This window comes from Salmo salar, chromosome 16 (assembly GCF_965601325.2).
Source record: "Salmo salar chromosome 16, fSalSal1, whole genome shotgun sequence".
NCBI lineage: Eukaryota > Metazoa > Chordata > Actinopteri > Salmoniformes > Salmonidae > Salmo > Salmo salar.
Window position 1 is genome coordinate 59,911,371 of NC_138306.1, and position 12,859 is coordinate 59,924,229.

Consider the following 12,859-nt stretch of genomic DNA (forward strand, 5'->3'; position numbering starts at 1 on the left):
AAAGTCCTCATATTATTATCTATGGATTGATGAGATTGTGTCAAGAGATAAATTATTTCATATTGAAACGTTTTCCCCCACTGAGCACAGACTTCAGTTTAAAGTCTAGTTTTGATTTACATTTGATTGAGTTGTCAACTCGGTTGAGTAATACATTAATTACATCAACAAAATATTTCACCATGTTATTGGATTTAAGTAAACAGTTGGCAAAAAATAAATAAAAACAAACGAAACGTCCTTGATGACTTTTTGCAAATCGAATTATTCAATGTCATTACATATATTTTTTTGGGGGGGTGGTTGAAATGAAATGGAAACAACATTGATTCAACCAGCTTTTGCATAGTGGGTTATATATATATTTATATATATATTTTTTTTTTGTTTGTTTAGTAGGCATAGATCAGGGATGGGCAACTCGAGGTGTCTCAAGGTAGAAAGTAAAATACACAGCATGGGAAATGTGGTTGTGGATTAACACCTTATCTCTTATGACATCAGTCACTCTAGTGGCCCATGTAAACTATAATATTTTACATTAGTAAATTAGTCTAGTGGCCAGCTATCTAAACCTGTAGTAATTAAAGCCAAATTAGAGCCTGGGGGGGGGGGCTAACAAAAATAATGTCTTTTTTTTTAGTCAGTCTCACTTAGATATCATATTAAAAACAACAAATGTTTCTCTCCAACCTTATTGAGAAATGTGTAGAAATGCAGGAAATTAGCTATTATACTATTAACCCCATGACAAAATGAGTAGAATTGCACAAAAATAACACAAAAACTTTTCTTCAAAAAAACTAAAAATGAAACCGTGGCACTCTGGTGAGTTCAGATGTGCTGTGGCTGACCTCCGACCCTATTGCCCATCCCTGGCCTACATAAACCCACTCTGGTGAGTTCAGATGTGCTGTGGCTGACCTCCGACCCTATTGCCCATCCCTGGCCTACATAAACCCACTCTGGTGAGTTCAGATGTGCTGTGGCTGACCTCCGACCCTATTGCCCATCCCTGGCCGACATAAACCCACTCTGGTGAGTTCAGATGTGCTGTGGCTGACCTCCGACCCTATTGCCCATCCCTGGCCGACATAAACCCACTCTGGTGAGTTCAGATGTGCTGTGGCTGACCTCCGACCCTATTGCCCATCCCTGGCCTACATAAACCCACTCTGGTGAGTTCACATGTGCTGTGGCTGACCTCCGACCCTATTGCCCATCCCTGGCCTACATAAACCCACTCTGGTGAGTTCAGATGTGCTGTGGCTGACCTCCGACCCTATTGCCCATCCCTGGCCTACATAAACCCACTCTGGTGAGTTCAGATGTGCTGTGGCTGACCTCCGACCCTATTGCCCATCCCTGGCCTACATAAACCCACTCTGGTGAGTTCAGATGTGCTGTGGCTGACCTCCGACCCTATTGCCCATCCCTGGCCTACATAAACCCACTCTGGTGAGTTCAGATGTGCTGTGGCTGACCTCCGACCCTATTGCCCATCCCTGGCCTACATAAACCCACTCTGGTGAGTTCAGATGTGCTGTGGCTGACCTCCGACCCTATTGCCCATCCCTGGCCTACATAAACCCACTCTGGTGAGTTCAGATGTGCTGTGGCTGACCTCCGACCCTATTGCCCATCCCTGGCCGACATAAACCCACTCTGGTGAGTTCAGATGTGCTGTGGCTGACCTCCGACCCTATTGCCCATCCCTGGCCGACATAAACCCACTCTGGTGAGTTCAGATGTGCTGTGGCTGACCTCCGACCCTATTGCCCATCCCTGGCCTACATAAACCCACTCTGGTGAGTTCACATGTGCTGTGGCTGACCTCCGACCCTATTGCCCATCCCTGGCCTACATAAACCCACTCTGGTGAGTTCAGATGTGCTGTGGCTGACCTCCGACCCTATTGCCCATCCCTGGCCTACATAAACCCACTCTGGTGAGTTCAGATGTGCTGTGGCTGACCTCCGACCCTATTGCCCATCCCTGGCCTACATAAACCCACTCTGGTGAGTTCAGATGTGCTGTGGCTGACCTCCGACCCTATTGCCCATCCCTGGCCTACATAAACCCACTCTGGTGAGTTCAGATGTGCTGTGGCTGACCTCCGACCCTATTGCCCATCCCTGGCCTACATAAACCCACTCTGGTGAGTTCAGATGTGCTGTGGCTGACCTCCGACCCTATTGCCCATCCCTGGCCTACATAAACCCACTCTGGTGAGTTCAGATGTGCTGTGGCTGACCTCCGACCCTATTGCCCATCCCTGGCCTACATAAACCCACTCTGGTGAGTTCAGATGTGCTGTGGCTGACCTCCGACCCTATTGCCCATCCCTGGCCTACATAAACCCACTCTGGTGAGTTCAGATGTGCTGTGGCTGACCTCCGACCCTATTGCCCATCCCTGGCCTACATAAACCCACTCTGGTGAGTTCAGATGTGCTGTGGCTGACCTCCGACCCTATTGCCCATCCCTGGCCTACATAAACCCACTCTGGTGAGTTCAGATGTGCTGTGGCTGACCTCCGACCCTATTGCCCATCCCTGGCCTACATAAACCCACTCTGGTGAGTTCAGATGTGCTGTGGCTGACCTCCGACCCTATTGCCCATCCCTGGCCTACATAAACCCACTCTGGTGAGTTCAGATGTGCTGTGGCTGACCTCCGACCCTATTGCCCATCCCTGGCCTACATAAACCCACTCTGGTGAGTTCACATGTGCTGTGGCTGACCTCCGACCCTATTGCCCATCCCTGGCCTACATAAACCCACTCTGGTGAGTTCAGATGTGCTGTGGCTGACCTCCGACCCTATTGCCCATCCCTGGCTTACATAAACCCACTCTGGTGAGTTCAGATGTGCTGTGGCTGACCTCCGACCCTATTGCCCATCCCTGGCCTACATAAACCCACTCTGGTGAGTTCAGATGTGCTGTGGCTGACCTCCGACCCTATTGCCCATCCCTGGCCTACATAAACCCACTCTGGTGAGTTCAGATGTGCTGTGGCTGACCTCCGACCCTATTGCCCATCCCTGGCCTACATAAACCCACTCTGGTGAGTTCAGATGTGCTGTGGCTGACCTCCGACCCTATTGCCCATCCCTGGCTTACATAAACCCACTCTGGTGAGTTCAGATGTGCTGTGGCTGACCTCCGACCCTATTGCCCATCCTACATAAACCCACTCTGGTGAGTTCAGATGTGCTGTGGCTGACCTCCGACCCTATTGCCCATCCCTGGCCTACATAAACCCACTCTGGTGAGTTCAGATGTGCTGTGGCTGACCTCCGACCCTATTGCCCATCCCACATAAACCCACTCTGGTGAGTTCAGATGTGCTGTGGCTGACCTCCGACCCTATTGCCCATCCCTGGCCAACATAAACCCACTCTGGTGAGTTCAGATGTGCTGTGGCTGACCTCCGACCCTATTGCCCATCCCTGGCCGACATAAACCCACTCTGGTGAGTTCAGATGTGCTGTGGCTGACCTCCGACCCTATTGCCCATCCCTGGCCTACATAAACCCACTCTGGTGAGTTCAGATGTGCTGTGGCTGACCTCCGACCCTATTGCCCATCCCTGGCCGACATAAACCCACTCTGGTGAGTTCACATGTGCTGTGGCTGACCTCCGACCCTATTGCCCATCCCTGGCCGACATAAACCCACTCTGGGAACTTCCAGCTAAATGATATTTGTTTCGTCATGTTGTTTTGAAATACAGTATTTCTACCAAAAAAAAATGTTTTTTTTTTAATTAACAAGTTCCTTCCTCTGTTTTCTACAAGACTGATGAGAAACAGGAAGCACTACGATTCATTTCTCTACGTTTATTTTGGTGGTGGGGGGGGGGCATCATCTGCTTTGTTTTTCTTCCTTACAGTGGATGTAGGTCTACACGGTCAATTTGCAAAAGCCGCAAATAATCAGCAAATAATCAGGTAAGAATTCTACACCAAAATGATCTGAGGCCAGTATGGAACTTCTACCTGTTGATGATCATTGTACGAGACGGCCAGTGTCAGGTGTCAACCTGTGTACAATAGTGTATTGTAATTACTCCGCAATGTGAGACTCTGCAGTGTGAGACTCTGCAGTGTGAGACTCTGCAGTGTGAGACTCTGCGATGTGAGACTCTGCAATGTGAGACTCTGCAGTGTGAGACTCTGCAATGTGAGACTCTGCAGTGTGAGACTCTGCAATGTGAGACTCTGCAGTGTGAGACTCTGCAGTGTGAGACTCTGTAGTGTGAGACTCTGCAGTGTGAGACTCTGCAGTGTGAGACTCTGCAGTGTGAGACTCTGCAGTGTGAGACTCTGCAGTGTGAGACTCCGCAGTGTGAGACTCCGCAGTGTGAGACTCCGCAGTGTGAGACTCCGCAGTGTGAGACTCCGCAGTGTGAGACTGCAGTGTGAGACTCTGCGATGTGAGACTCTGCAGTGTGAGACTCTGCAGTGTGAGACTCTGCAGTGTGAGACTGCAGTGTGAGACTCCACAGTGTGAGACTCCACAGTGTGAGACTCCACAGTGTGAGACTCCACAGTGTGAGACTCCGCAGTGTGAGACTCTGCAGTGTGAGACTCTGCAGTGTGAGACTGCAATGTGAGACTCTGCAGTGTGAGACTCCACAGTGTGAGACTCCACAGTGTGAGACTCTGCGATGTGAGACTCTGCAGTGTGAGACTCTGCGATGTGAGACTCTGCAGTGTGAGACTCTGCAGTGTGAGGCCAATTTCCTTTATTGTTATTTGCAGGCCTGTGAGTTTCAAGTTTTAAGGTCACATGAACAATTACAGTGCCTTTTCCTGCCTTTTTTGCAAACTCAAAACCCCCAAATTCAATAATCAATAGCAATGTATTACTAATAAAAAAAGAGAGAAATAAGAATAAGAAATGTGGAATACACAGTGAAGTGACTCACTCCGTCACCTGATCTCTCACACGTAATATGTACATACAATTATACTGATTCTACACACCCACATACTGCTCCTACTCTGTTTATCTTATATCCTGTTGCCTTGTCCCTTCCCCCTATACATATCTACCTCCATCACTCCAGTATCCCTGTCCCCTTCCCCCTATACATATCTACCTCATCACTCCAGTATCCCTGTCCCCTATACATATCTACCTCCATCACTCCAGTATCCCTGTCTCCTTCTCCCTATACATATCTACCTCCATCACTCCAGTATCCCTGTCCCCTTCCCCCTATACATATCTACCTCCATCACTCCAGTATCCCTGTCCCCTTCCCCCTATACATATCTACCTCCATCACTCCAGTATCCCTGTCCCCTTCCCCCTATACATATCTACCTCCATCACTCCAGTATCCCTGTCTCCTTCCCCCTATACATATCTACCTCCATCACTCCAGTATCCCTGTCCCCTTCCCCCTATACATATCTACCTCCATCACTCCAGTATCCCTGTCCCCCTCCCCCATACATATCTACAGTGAGGGGAAAAAGTATTTGATCCCCTGCTGATTTTGTACGTTTGCCCACTGACAAAGAAATGATCAGTCTATAATTTTAATGGTAGGTTTATTTGAACAGTGAGAGACAGAATAACAACAAAAATATCCAGAAAAACGCATGTCAAAAATGTTCTAAAAATGATTTGCATTTTAATGAGGGAAATACGTTTTTGACCCCTCTGCAAAACATGACTTAGTACTTGGTGGCAAAACCCTTGTTGGCAATCACAGAGGTCAGACGTTTCTTGTAGTTGGCCACCAGGTGTGCACACATCTCAGGAGGAATTTTGGCCCACTCCTCTTTGCAGATCTTCTCCAAGTCATTAAGGTTTCGAGGCTGACGTTTGGCAACTCGAACCTTCAGCTCCCTCCACAGATTTTCTATGGGATTAAGGTCTGGAGACTGGCTAGGCCACTCCAGGACCTTAATGTGCTTCTTCTTGAGCCACTCCTTTGTTGCCTTGGCCGTGTGTTTTGGGTCATTGTCATGCTGGAATACCCATCCACGACCCATTTTCAATGCCCTGGCTGAGGGAAGGAGGTTCTCACCCAAGATATGACGGTACATAGCCCCGTCCATCGTCCCTTTGATGAGGTGAAGTTGTCCTGTCCCCTTAGCAGAAAAACACCCCCAAAGCGTAATGTTTCCACCTTCATGTTTGACAGTGGGGATGGTGTTCTTGGGGTCATAGGCAGCATTCCTCCTCCTCCAAACACGGCGAGTTGAGTTGATGCCAAAGAGCTCCATTTTGGTCTCATCTGACCACAACCCTTTCACCCAGTTGTCCTCTGAGTTATTCAGATGTTCATTGGCAAACTTCAGACGGGCATGTATATGTGCTTTCTTGAGCAGGGGGACCTTGTGGGTGCTGCAGGATTTCAGTCCTTCACGGTGTAGTGTGTTACCAATTGTTTTCTTGGTGACTATGGTCCCAGCTGCCTTGAGATCATTGACAAGATCCTCCTGTGTAGTTCTGGGCTGATTCCTCACCGTTCTCATGATCTTTGCAACTCCACGAGGTGAGATCTTGCATGGAGCCCCAGGCCGAGGGAGATCGACAGTTCTTTTGTGTTTCTTCCATTTGCGAATCATCGCACCAACTGTTGTGACCTTCTCACCAAGCTGCTTGGCGATGGTCTTGTAGCCCATTCCAGCCTTGTGTAGGTCTACAATCTTGTCCTGACATCCTTGGAGAGTTCTTTGGTCTTGGCCATGGTGGAGAGTTTGGAATCTGATTGATTGATTGCTTCTGTGGACAGGTGTCTTTTATACAGGTAACAAACTGAGATTAGGAGCACACCCTTTAAGAGTGTGCTCCTAATCTCAGCTCGTTACCTGTATAAAAGACACCCGGGAGCCAGAAATCTTTCTGATTGAGAGGGGCTCAAATACTTATTTCCCTCATTAAAATGCAAATCAATTCATAACATTTTTGACATTCGTTTTTCTGGATTTTTTTGTTGTTATTCTGTCTCTCAAACTCCAACACACACACACACACTGACATTCCAACACACACACACACACTGACACTCCACACACACACACACACACACACACACACACACACACACACACACACACACACACACACACACACACACACACACACACACACACACACACACACACACTGATACTCCAACACACACACACACACACTGACACTCCAACACACACACACACACACACTGATACTCCAACACACACACACTGACACTCCAACACACACACAGGGCCCTACACACTACACACACTGATACAGTCTTATTGCTTGGGGATAGAAGCTGTTCAACAGCCTGTTGATGTACCGGTACCTCTCGCCGTGGGTCAGCAGTCAGACGACACCGGTACCTCTCGCCGTGGGGCAGTTAGACGACACCGGTACCTCTCGCCTTGGGTCAGCAGTGAGACGACACCGGTACCTCTCGCCGTGGGTCAGCAGTGAGACGACACCGGTACCTCTCGCCGTAGGTCAGCAGTCAGACGACACCGGTACCTCTCGCCGTGGGTCAGCAGTGAGACGACACCGGTACCTCTCGCCGTGGGTCAGCAAACGACACCGGTACCTCTCGCCGTGGGTCAGCAGTCAGACGACACCGGTACCTCTCGCCGTGGGTCAGCAGTGAGACGACACCGGTACCTCTCGCCGTTGGTCAGGAGACGACACCGGTACCTCTCGCCGTTGGTCAGGAGACGACACCGGTACCTCTCGCCGTTGGTCAGCAGTCAGACGACACCGGTACCTCTCGCCGTGGGTCAGAAGACGACACCGGTACCTCTCGCCGTTGGTCAGCAGTCAGACGACACCGGTACCTCACGCCGTGGGTCAGCAGACGACACCGGTACCTCTCGCCGTGGGTCAGCAGTCAGACGACACCGGTACCTCTCGCCGTGGGACAGCAGACGACACCGGTACCTCTCGCCGTGGGTCAGCAGTGAGACGACACCGGTACCTCTCGCCGTGGGTCAGCAGACAGACGACACCGGTACCTCTCGCCGTGCGGCAGCAGACGACACCGGTACCTCTCGCCGTGGGTCAGCAGACGACAACGGTACCTCTCGCCGTGGGTCAGCAGTCAGACGACACCGGTACCTCTCGCCATGGGTCAGCAGACGACACCGGTACCTCTCGCCGTGCGGCAGCAGAGAAAATAGTCTATGGCTTGGGTGGTTGTGGTCTTTCACGACTTTCCGGGTCTTCTTTTCACACCGCCTGATATAAAGGTCCTGGATGGCAGGGACCTCGCGCCTCCTTCACCACTGTGTGTGTTTGGAGCATTTTAAGTCTTTAGTGATGTGGACACCGAGGAACTTGAAGCCGTCTACCTGCTCCACTGCAGCCCCGTCGATGTGGATGTGGGCGTGTTCAGAGCTGATCTGATTGACCGAAAGATCCAAATTGGACTGCGTGGGGCCTCCCGAGTGGCGCAGCGGTATAAGGCACTGCATCACAGTGTTTTGGCATCACTACAGACCTGGGGTTCAATCCCAGGCTGTGTCATTACTGGTCGTGATCGGGAGTCCAGTAGGGCGGCGCACAATTGGCCCAGCGTCGTCCGGATTAGGGGAGGGTTTGGCCGGGGGGGGCTCTACTTGGCTCATCGCGCTCCTTTTGGCGGGTCGGCTGCTGCAGGCTTGGGCTCGGGAGAGGCTGGCTTCCTGGCTTTCGGGTTTAGCCAGCAGGTGTTAAGAAGCGCAATTTTTTGGAGGGTCATGTTTCGGAGGACACATGACTCGACCTTCGCCTCTGCCGAGCCCGTTGGGGAATTGCAGCGATGAGACAAGATCGTAATCACGAAAAAGGGGGTAAAAATGACAACAACCAAAAAAATACAAAATGAATAAATAATGAATTGGGCTGCGTGTCTAAACGCAATCAGAGTTTATGCTATGAGGGGGAAATTCCTGCAGCTGTGAGAGAGAGGGTGATATATATTACCATTCAATTATAAGTAATTTATACAGTACCTTTAGTATTTTAGTTCATAGCAGAGACTATCCCAAAATGATGGTACAGTACTGAATGTAAAACACTCTTATGACCAATAGAGCCGTGTAGGAATTATCTTCATTGCAACCAGGGGGGGCCCCCAGGACTAGGACTGAGAAAGACTACTCCCAGGGGGGGTCCCCAGGACCAGGACTGAGAACCACTGCACCCAGGGGGGGGCCCCAGGACCAGGACTGGGAAAGACTACTCCCAGGGGGGGCCCCCAGGACCAGGACTGAGAAAGACTACTCCCAGGGGGGGGGGCCAGGACCAGGACTGAGAACCACTGCACCCAGGGGGGCCCCCCAGGACTAGGACTGAGAACCACTGCACCCAGGGGGGGTCCCCAGGACCAGGACTGAGAAAGACTACTCCCAGGGGGGGTCCCCAGGACCAGGACTGAGAACCACTGCACCCAGGGGGGGTCCCCAGGACCAGGACTGAGAACCACTGCACCCAGGGGGGGCCCCCAGGACCAGGACTGAGAAAGACTACTCCCAGGGGGGGTCCCCAGGACCAGGACTGAGAACCACTGCACCCAGGGGCGGTCCCCAGGACCAGGACTGAGAACCACTGCACCCAGGGGAGCCCCCAGGACCAGGACTGAGAACCACTGCACCCAGGGGGGGCCCCCAGGACTAGGACTGAGAACCACTGCACCCAGGGGGGGTCCCCAGGACCAGGACTGAGAAAGACTACCCCCAGGGGGGGTCCCCAGGACCAGGACTGAGAACCACTGCACCCAGGGGGGGTCCCCAGGACCAGGACTGAGAACCACTGCACCCAGGGGAGCCCCCAGGACCAGGACTGAGAACCACTGCACCCAGGGGGGGCCCCCAGGACTAGGACTGAGAACCACTGCACCCAGGGGGGGTCCCCAGGACCAGGACTGAGAAAGACTACTCCCAGGGGAGCCCCCAGGACCAGGACTGAGAAAGACTACTCCCAGGGGGGGGGCCCCAGGACTAGGACTGAGAACCACTGCACCCAGGGGGGGCCCCCAGGACCAGGACTGAGAAAGACTACTCCCAGGGGGGGCCCCCAGGACTAGGACTGAGAAAGACTACTCCCAGGGGGGGTCCCCAGGACCAGGACTGAGAAAGACTACTCCCAGGGGGGGGGGCAGGACCAGGACTGAGAACCACTGCACCCAGGGGGGGTCCCCAGGACCAGGACTGAGAAAGACTACTCCCAGGGGGGGTCCCCAGGACCAGGACTGAGAACCACTGCACCCAGGGGAGGTCCCCAGGACCAGGACTGAGAACCACTGCACCCAGGGGAGCCCCCAGGACCAGGACTGAGAACCACTGCACCCAGGGGGGGCCCCCAGGACTAGGACTGAGAACCACTGCACCCAGGGGGGGTCCCCAGGACCAGGACTGAGAAAGACGGCACCCAGGTGGGAGACAGAGGGAGGGAGACAGAGAGTGAGAGAGACAGGGGTTAAATACAAGTTGGGGACATCACTGGGGTCGAAATAAGGGTTGGCAACATCACTGGGGGTTAAAAAAAGGGTTGGTAACATCACAGGGGGTATAAGGGAAAGAGAATGAGAGAGAGAGAAAGAAAGAGAGAGAGAAAGAAAGAGAGAGAGAGACCACAAATACAAATTCCATCTAGACGCCCTAGAGCACACAAAAAACTATACATACCTCGGCCTAAACATCAGCGCCACAGGTAACTTCCACAAAGCTGTGAACGATCTGAGAAACAAGGCAAGAAGGGCATTCTAGGCCATCAAAAGGAACATAAAATTCGACATCCCAGTTAGGATCTGGCTGTAGAACCATTTTCCTTTATGGTTGGGAGGTCTGGGGTCCGCTCACCAACCAATAATTCACAAAATGGGACAAAATTCAGCAAAATATCCTCCGTGTACAACGTAGAACATCAAATAATGCAGAGCAGAATTAGGCCAATACCAGCTAATTATCAAAATCCAGAAAAGAGACGTTAAATTCTACAACCACCTAAAAGGAAGCGATTGCCAAACCTTCCATAACAAAGCCATCACCTACAGAGAGATGAACCTGGAGTCCCCTAAGCAAGCTGGTCCTGGGGCTCTGTTCACAAACACAAATACACCCCACAGAGCCCCAGGACAGCAACACAATTAGACCCAACCAAATCATGAGAAAACAAAAAGATAATTACTTGACACATTGCAAAGAATTAACAACAAAAAAACTGAGCAAACTAGAATGCTATTTGTCCCTAAACAGAGAGGACACAGAATACCTGCCCACTGTGACTGACCCAACATGAAGGAAAGCATTGACTATGTACAGACTCAGACCTGGCTCTCAAGAGGAGACAGGCTATGTGCAACACAGCCCACAAAATGAGGTGGAAACTGAGCTGTACTTCCTAACCTCCTGCCAAATGTATAACCATGTTAGAGACACATATTTCCCTCAGATTACCCAGACCCACAAAGAATTCCAAAACAAACCCAATTTTGATAAACTTCCCATATCTACTGGGTGAAATACCACAATGTTCCATCACAGCAGCAAGATTTGTGACCTGTTGCCACAAGAAAAGGGCAACCAGTGAAGAACAAACACCATTGTAAATACAACCCATATTTATGTTTCTTTATTTTCCCTTTTGTACTTAGCTATTTTGTGAGTGTAATTGTCACGTCCTGACCATAGAGAGCTCGTATTAGGTCAGGGTGTGACTGGGGGGGTTTTGTCTAGTTTATATATTTCTATGTTTGGTTCTAGTTTCTTTTTTCTATGTTGAGTTTTTTGTCTAGTTTAAATTTTCTATGTTGTGTTCTAGGTTCTTTTTTCTATGTTGGGGTTTTTCGTCTGATTCCCAATTAGAGGCAGCTGGTCATCATTGTCTCTAATTGGGGATCATATTTAAGTTGTTGTTTTTCCCACTAGTGTTTGTGGGAGATTATTTAGAGTTTATGCATGTAGCATCTCTTCGTCACGGGTTGTTGTTTATAGTTTATTGTATTGTCTTGCATAGTTTCACATAGAAATAAAGATGTAGAACGATACGCACACTGCGCCTTGGTCTCTTTCATACGACATCCGTGACAGCAATGTTTATTGTTCTTGAATTTTTTTATTATCTATTAAATTGCTTTGACAATGTAACATGATTCCCATGCTAATAAAGTCCCTTAAATTGAAATTGAATAGACAGAGACAGAGCTTTTACATGTTTCGTTCATCTTTTTACTGATTACACTTTGTTTTTCTTTAGAAGGCATTCTTTCGATATCAGTTGCTGGAATATACAGGGCTTTTACTCTTCAGCAAACAAACCCTAAAAATGGGAAACAATCACATTTGGTTGAAAATCCCAAAATAATGAATTCTCTCACAGAGAGAAGTATTTCTCTGTGCCACATACAGTTGAAGTCGGAAGTTTACATAAACTGAGTTTAAATGTATTTGGCTAAGGTGTTTCACAATTCCTGATATTTGATCCTAGTAAAAATTCCCTGTCTTAGGTGAGTTAGGATCACTACTTTATTTTAAGAATGTGAAATGTCAGAATAATAGAAATTTATTTCAGATTTTATCACTTTCATCACATTCCCAGTGGGTCAGAAGTTTACATACACTCAATTAGTATTTGGTAGCATTGCCTTTAAATTATTTAACTTGGGTCAAACGTTTTAGGTTGTCTTCCAAAAGCTTCCCACAATAAGTTGGGTGAATTTTGGCCCATTTCTCCTGACAGAGCTGGTGTAACTGAGTCAGGTTTGTAGGCCTCCTTGCTCGTACACACTTTTTCAGTTCTGCCCACACATTTTCTATGGGATTGAGGTCAGGGCTTTGTGATGGCCACTCCAATACCTTGACTTTGTTGTCCTTAAGCCAATTTGCCACAATTTTGGAAGTA